Source organism: Hibiscus syriacus, unplaced genomic scaffold (assembly GCF_006381635.1).
Source record: "Hibiscus syriacus cultivar Baekdansim isolate YM2019G1 unplaced genomic scaffold, ASM638163v2 tig00111621_pilon, whole genome shotgun sequence".
Taxonomy (NCBI): domain Eukaryota; kingdom Viridiplantae; phylum Streptophyta; class Magnoliopsida; order Malvales; family Malvaceae; genus Hibiscus; species Hibiscus syriacus.
The window spans coordinates 2,653,801-2,661,448 of record NW_024063138.1 but is presented as its reverse complement, the minus strand read 5'-3'; the positions used below and the strand labels follow the sequence as shown (position 1 = coordinate 2,661,448).

The following is a 7,648-nucleotide window of genomic DNA, read 5'->3' as shown; positions in this document are numbered from 1 at the left end:
GTGTTACACGGAATCAACAAAGTGATTAACAATTTTCCATTAAAATCATACTCAATTTTTAAATATTTACACAAGGTATGAAACAATAACCATTTACAAAAGCGGAGCCCTAATTTAAAAACTCGATAAATAAAATAAATAATTAAAATATTACAAGTCGACTCATTTCCAATCATTACCTCTACATGCCCACTAAGTCATCATCATTGTACAATAGTACTCCGCCGAGACTCTGATGATATTATTGTCCCATTGCACTTCACGTGACTAGTAACCTGTGAACATAAATATATTTCGAACGTTGAGCTTGCAAGCCCTGTTTCACACAATACCTCAACTATACTACATGCATTTATAAAATTAAGCATGCTAATAAGTACAGTTAAAGAAGAAATACCACGATGCCATCAATGCTACTAAACTATCTATTCAACGTATATCCAATATCACGAGGGTTTGAGTCTCATGCTTCCCTTAATCTAATACTAAGGGCCTTGTCATGTGTATCGTCTAATCTTAGTATCATACTACAATTTATCATCATGCAACACATAATGATAGTACCCGATTTCATAGAGACGTTGAGTACAAACACACAACAATAAGTAAGCATCATGGTGTAGCTCGAAGTCACATAGCATCATGAAACTCACACCTTTATATGCTTACTAGAGGTATCTTGGGTAAGATCTAGGTCACATAACATCAACATCTCACAAGTACCCTAGGCTAGGTCTGTGTAACACTCTAAATTACAGGTTAGTAGTTTCGAGTTTACCCGAGAGTTATGTGGACCTCATGGAATTCGTAATTAAAGTCGTTAGACCAGTTGAACTTAATTAGGTTGGGTTGAGCCCAATAGATCATAAAAGAGGATTTTTACATAGTAGATAGATGAGAAGGACCAATAGTGCGATTATCTTATTTTAAAAGATGAGAGCTTTGATCTTTTTTTTTTCTTTTTTTCTTCTTCATTTCCTTCTCTCATTTCTTCTCCAAGTACCCTAGCTAAAAGTATGTCTTTTGAGCTATTTCATACTTCTTTTAATCTTCAATATCGTCCTTAATTCCTCCACAACCTTGTTTTGAAGATTCAAGCTTTGTATTTCTTATTTTGCTAGAGAAAGTGTGAATTTTATCATCTAAGTCCTAAAGGAGAGTGTTGGTTGGCTAAAAAAGCTTCATTTCGAGTTTTTAACATCAATGTAGTGTATTTTTTAATCCGTTGTGGTGTCAAGGCTTACATAAACATGAAGATTTATTAAGATTTGAGTATTTGAGCATTTTAGGGTTTATGTTTGATTTCATGATTAGATGACATTTTTTATGTAAATCATGTGTTTCTATGGTACTTTATGACTCTAAGTAACTTCCTTAAGCTTTAGCACATGATTAGAACTAAACTAAGACCTTTAAGACGATTTTTGAGTGTTTCTCGAGTCCATTTCTAGGTTTTCTAGGTTCGATTATTGATACTGGAAGAATAATATCAATACTAGATGATATGGGACGATTTTTGGGTAATTTTTACAGGGAGTATCAATACTGATCGGGAGAGTATCGATATTGCCCCTATACTACTGATACTGAGGGTATTTAGTATCGATACTAGGCCACTTTTTAGCAAACAGAAGCCATTTTTGGTACCAATACTCATGGAGGTATCGATACTTAATCCTAGGGTATCGGCTCTTCAAGCAGAGTATTGATACTAACCATTTTGGATGGTTATATTTTACCTTGTTTAGGCCCGTAAGAGTTAAGGAGAATTCGTAATGGTGAAATTTAGTCTGTGGGGGATATAAATGACCAAAGATGTCTAAAAACACTCGTAGGAGTGAATTACAACTGAAGTAATCATACTAAGCGTAATACGTCCAAATATCTTTAGTCGAGTGCATACTAAATAATTAAAAATGAGGATAGTTACAGAGGATGTTCCGATAAGCGAGTCAAATTACGTAATAGCAAAATCGTGTACTACGGGGACATCAGTATACCAAGGACGTATAAGTTGTCCCTTCAATTCAATGGGTATTGAAGAGAAATACGATAAGAACAATCAGAGTGTTGCTACTCAGTAATAAACCCGAATCGAATGTGGGGCTAACAAGTAATACAACCAATGAATAACAGAATCAATAATTGTCGTAAATCATAAAACGAGTGAAGACTTTATTTAGAGACAGAATCAAAAACTGTCGTAAATCATAAACGCGTGGAGTCTCCCCTATACTTAAGAGTTTGATTGTACCCCTTTCTCTCAATTCAAAAAAAAAAAAAAACTTTCATTTATAGCGTGAATCAATTCTAGAGGGATTTTTTGTGATTAAATCCCTCAATTATGACATTTTACTTTTTTTAATCCATTTCAATAAAGTTTGTGCAATTAATTTGGAAACTGAAACCGAAACCTAAAAAACTGAACCAAAATTTTGGTTACTGAAATCGTAAAATTTGGTTTTGGTTTATTTTTATCGTGAGTCTATATATTCAAATTTTCTTAATCTATTAATAACATACATACATCATGTAAACCTAATTGATTAAATCTAAAACTTATAAAGATGATAATATTTCCTTTTCTATCAACACAAACACATGAAAAAGATGCTGACCTATAAACCCAATGGGTTGTCCCTAGGATCCAGCCAATAGGATTCCTCTGTTCGTCTACCTAATTGGGCCTATAGATTTGAGCCTGATTTATAAAGTTGACGGTATTTTCCCTTTTTTTTCTTTAAATAGAAAATCAAGTAGGAACAAATTTACTTTAGTAGTTAAAGTAATCATTGTATTTCTTAGAAGTCACGGATTTGAGCACAAACGACTGCAGCATGATGATTGAACGTTCTTTATCAAATGATCGAAAGTATTTAGAACATATACTACTTTATCATCACCTTAACTTAATTAAATAGAAAAACCAGATACGCGGCGACCGGAAATGAAGAAATTGATTGGACGATTATGATCCAATGGGAGCCTTACGGACGGCTGAGATTTGTCTGTTTTTTCTGAAGATCATAGCAAAGGACTTTGTATTCAGGAAAAGTTAAGGTACAAGCGTTTATCCAACGCCCCACTTCCTTTTTTTTTCATTTCTGGCTAAATAGAACGTTTCCATGTTATTTGTCTTTTCCAAATTAAATTTCATTTTTTTAATTTTTTTAAAAAATATTTTCAATTTAAAAAAATTATGTTTTAAATTAATTTCGCATGGTTATAAATATATTATTGAATGAAATATTAAAGAGAATAAAAATAAAGGAGAGTACAAACGTGAAACACCTCTACAGAGTTTGAGCTTCCTGTTTTATTTGCTGAAATAACTTTCTATAGGAAGATACCTATGTCATTATCAAGAGGTATTTTACAAATTTCCAACTCTTGGTTTCTCTCTTTCCCAGTTTTCTTCTTCATTCTAAACACTCATTCTGCTGCCATGCCGTTCAGAGAACTGGGTTGGGTGTCTCTCTTTCCTTTCCTTTCCTTTCTTTTCTTTGAGTTTATTCATCTTTCTGTTGTTAATTTTCTTCTGATCTCTTTAACTGCCTACTTCTTAGGCTGTTCTAAACTAGGAGCTATTTTGTATGTTTTTACTAACAATAGGGTGTCCATTTCACCACCTTCTTCATACAAAACGTTACTCTTTTGTGCTTGAAATGATGATATCTTATAGATATTCCTGGGTTCGAAGAGCTTTTATTGTATGTTTCGTATGTTGTTTGCTCTCCTAAAAAAAATTGGATTACATGCACATGTTTCTGTCTTGCGCTTGTGGCTAATGAGTTTGGCATATGATTGCTTGTTCAAGAAGAAATAACTGTATGATGATCTGTGCTTTTGTTTGCAGCCAAATGCCACATGTGGCATGTGTGCCGCTGATCACACCAAGGATGCATTTATGGAACTGAAAAGGAAGAAAATTTACTGCTATTTGGTCTTTAGGATCGATGAGAAGAGAAGTGGTGGTTGCGAAAACTGGGAATCCTGCTGAGACCTATGATGACTTCACTGCCTCCCTACCAGAGAATGATTGCCGATATGCCGTCTATGACTTCGATTTTGTTACTTATGACAATTGCCGAAAGAGCAAGATTTTCTTGATTGCGTGGTCAGTTTTCTTTTGCCTTCAATTTGATATTTGTATTGCAAGTGAACACTTTCTTTCGGTAGTGGTTACAGAGGCAGACACTGCACGTGTTAGGATTTGCCTGTGCTGTTATGTTTTTATTACCTTTGATGCTTCTTCAAATTTGCACACGGCATTCATTCCCCTGACATGCCTGTTGAATCTTCTCCTTGCCTAACAATCGGTTACGTTTATCAGGTCCCCTTCATCGTCTCGAATCCGTGCAAAGGTTCTTTAGGCCACTTCAAAACATGGGCTTAGAAGGGAACTGGACGGTATACACTACGAGATTCAGGCTACTGACCCTACTGAGGTGGATCTCAAAGTGCTGAAGGAACGTGCTCGCTGAACAATCCGTAGTTTAACTGTTCCATTCTAGGAACTACCCTCCTCGATTTGTCGACTTGGGATTAATCTTTGCTTCCTGTGCAGAGTCATTTCCTGGCAATGTATAATTCCTTGAATAACAAGAATCTAATGAAACTGATATGAAGCTATAGGCTTAACATTATTCGGTTCCTGTTAATTATGGTTCATATCTGTATTTGAATCTGCAAGAGCATTTGGAAAACGAAAGGAGGCAACCATGGAGTTCTCATTTATTAGAATAACGTAAATGTGAAGGAAATATAGCTGAAAACGAAAACCTGACATCAGAAACTAAATAAATCTGTTGGGGAACTAAAGAGATTTAGAGAGCTTCTACTACAAGCAACTGGAAACTGTAGTTTAGTGATCAGATGATGATGAAGACGATGGCCTTGCCTTTTTCGATTCTACGTTGTTTTCATTCTCGCCGGACATCTCTTCTAGAGACTTCCCTTTTGATTCAGGCACCAAGAAAGTGAAGAGGAAGCCTAAGGCATTGATTACACCTAATACAATTAGTGAATTCTTTACCCCAATACCTGGAGGATACCCTGCATCTGCCTTGGCCTTATCTTTATTCTGAGCCAAATACAAGAACCGAATGCACCAACCATGGCACCAAGCTTTCCTGAGGCTGCTGATATACCATGGCAAGTGGACCTCAACCTTGCAGGGAATATCTCAGCCGGTACGACAAATGTGGTGGCATTTGGTCCAAAATTCGCAAAGAAGAAAGTCAACGAGTACATAACGACAAAGCCAATTCGGTTGTCCCTATGGGTCCAGTGCTCGTACGGGATAGCCCAGTGCAAACATAAATACAGTCATGAAGAAGAAGCCTATCAATTGGATGACAAATCTTCCAATAATATCGATGAAAGCCACCGTGAACCAATAACCGGGAACGGTGCTGCAAAGAGCGATCAATGTTTGTGCTCTAGCGATTCTATAAACTTCTTCAAGGGCATTCATGGTCTTCGCGGGTGGAATCCAGCCAATGGCGCTAAAGATATCCTTTTGGAACAAGTTTTGGCTGTAGAATGCAATGTCAAGCAAGAACCAAGTGGTGGTTGTTCCAAGCAAGTGAAGTCCATGGCGTATAGCAAATTCCTTGGAGAACAAACCATAGCTGGCTTTTTCCTGCTTTAATTGCGTAACCTTCTCTGGCTCGGCCTCGATGTCCATCTGCAAAACCTTTGACATATCATATGCGGCCTGCTTTGTGTCCTTAGCGACAAGGGCTGTGTAACGAGCGGTTTCGGGCATCTTCCGCCTCCAGTAGTAGGTAAGAGCTGCTGGGAGTGCACCAACAATCAAAATAATACGCCAAACATAGTCTGCTTCCGGAACGGTGGAGCCAGCAGGGTTGACCTCGTATGGCGGGGCATGAAACCAGGCGTTGAATGCAGCCGATAATATAGCGAAAATACCACCTGCTAAAATACCAAAACCTTGCATCGCGAACACCGCCGCAATGAAAGCTCCACGAGTCTTCTTGTTAGCATATTCGGACATGATGGTGGCAGAAAGTGGATAATCACCACCGATGCCAAAGCCGAGCCAGAACCGGAAGAAGCAAAGGGTCGACAGTACTGATTTAGGACGACTGCCGAAAGAAAGACCGGATGCAACAGAACATAGAACCATGAGCAGAGTCATACCATAGACCTTTTTCCGGCCTAGCTTCACCAAGCCAACCGAAGAAGAGCTGGCCCGCCAATGTTCCACAGAACGCCACACCGTTAACGGCAGCCGCTACATTGGGGGGCAAAGATCCGGGGCTCTTAGCGCCATCGACATGATAGTATATGCGGCCAAGCAGTTTAGTTACGAGTGATATGCAGAAGAGATCATACGCATCTGTGAAGAAACCCATCCCTGCATGATGATTGCAGTGAAATGGTACCATTGTGTTTTGGCTGCATCAAGTGCATCAAGCACCTGTAATTGGTTTCCTGCCATAGCTCTACCTGCTCACTCCCAATCTTCTTTATCTATCACCTCTCTTCTGCCAAGATCGTGTAATAATATATTAGTATTACAATTAAAGGGCCATGTTAACCTTCCTTCATGTTTCAGCAAAAGGAGGGAGTGACTGCAACTAATTTCTATTTTTAGCTCTCCAAATTTTGATTCGGGTTTTCACTTCCATTCTTTCTAAAATTAGCAACTAGAGAGTAGGGCTTCACTATTGATGTTATGTTATATAAACACAAGTGAAAATAACATCTGGAAAACAGAAAATCCATCAGTTTCCTTCCAGTGTTTTCAGCTCCTTGACAAATGATAACCCACTGGTAAATGAGGGCATGCAAATGAACCAAACAAACATGAATAAGAGAATGTTCATGTCTGTTAACGTTAACTGAACAACTAAACAAACATGATTTTTTGTTTGTGTTCATTCGTTAAGGAATATACTTATTCGTAAAACGAAGGCAAACAAATATCGGAAGGTAGAGCAAAAGCAATTTGTGGTTTTTTTTTCCAATCTATTGTGACATTAACGAACAAAACTCTTTATTCGTAATTAAAGAAACAGAAAAACTTATTCATATTTATTCGTTTAATAAATAAATTAATATAAACAAACTTTTTATTGCCCGGTTAAAGTGTAAAAGAAACTCCGGCAATCCCATTGCATGCATGAAGATGTCTCATTATAACCAAAAAAAAAAAACTCAAAAGGTATGGCTAAAAGAACATAAGACAAAACAACAAAGGAAGCTGAAGTTTCTGAAACTGACCTGTGTTTCTCAAAGTGTTGTGTTATTTTCCGAAACAAATGAAAGCAACGGTCTGAGATATATATATAAAGACTAACTCTGAAGAAAAAGAGAAGGAAATGAAAGAAGAATCGATTAAGGAAAATGCATGGAATGAAAGGAAGGTGGAAGGGCAAGCGTGGTTATAATGAAACGGAAGTGTGGTTTTATTCAATATGAACAAAAACGATGTCCAACTCTAAATTTAAAAAGGGTAGCGGCCTTAATGGGAGAGTTGAATGAATATCAGAAGAAAACTTACCCATTTTCGTTACTGCTTTACTATTTTAAGCTGAAAAACATAGAAACTTAACGCAAATGAAGATGTCCGACCAACAAGTACTGCATAGGAATATGTTTGTTTTATGTTTTTCTTGTA

At 37.2% G+C, this 7,648-nt stretch overlaps 2 pseudogenes; one reads left to right on the top strand and one right to left on the bottom strand.

The window, feature by feature from the left end:
• The first annotated feature begins 3,826 nt into the window (after nucleotides 1-3,826).
• LOC120165945 lies at nucleotides 3,827-4,616 on the top strand (annotated as a pseudogene).
• Nucleotides 4,617-4,796: 180 nt separating this feature from the next.
• On the bottom strand, nucleotides 4,797-7,288 carry LOC120165974 (annotated as a pseudogene).
• Nucleotides 7,289-7,648: the final 360 nt, after the last annotated feature.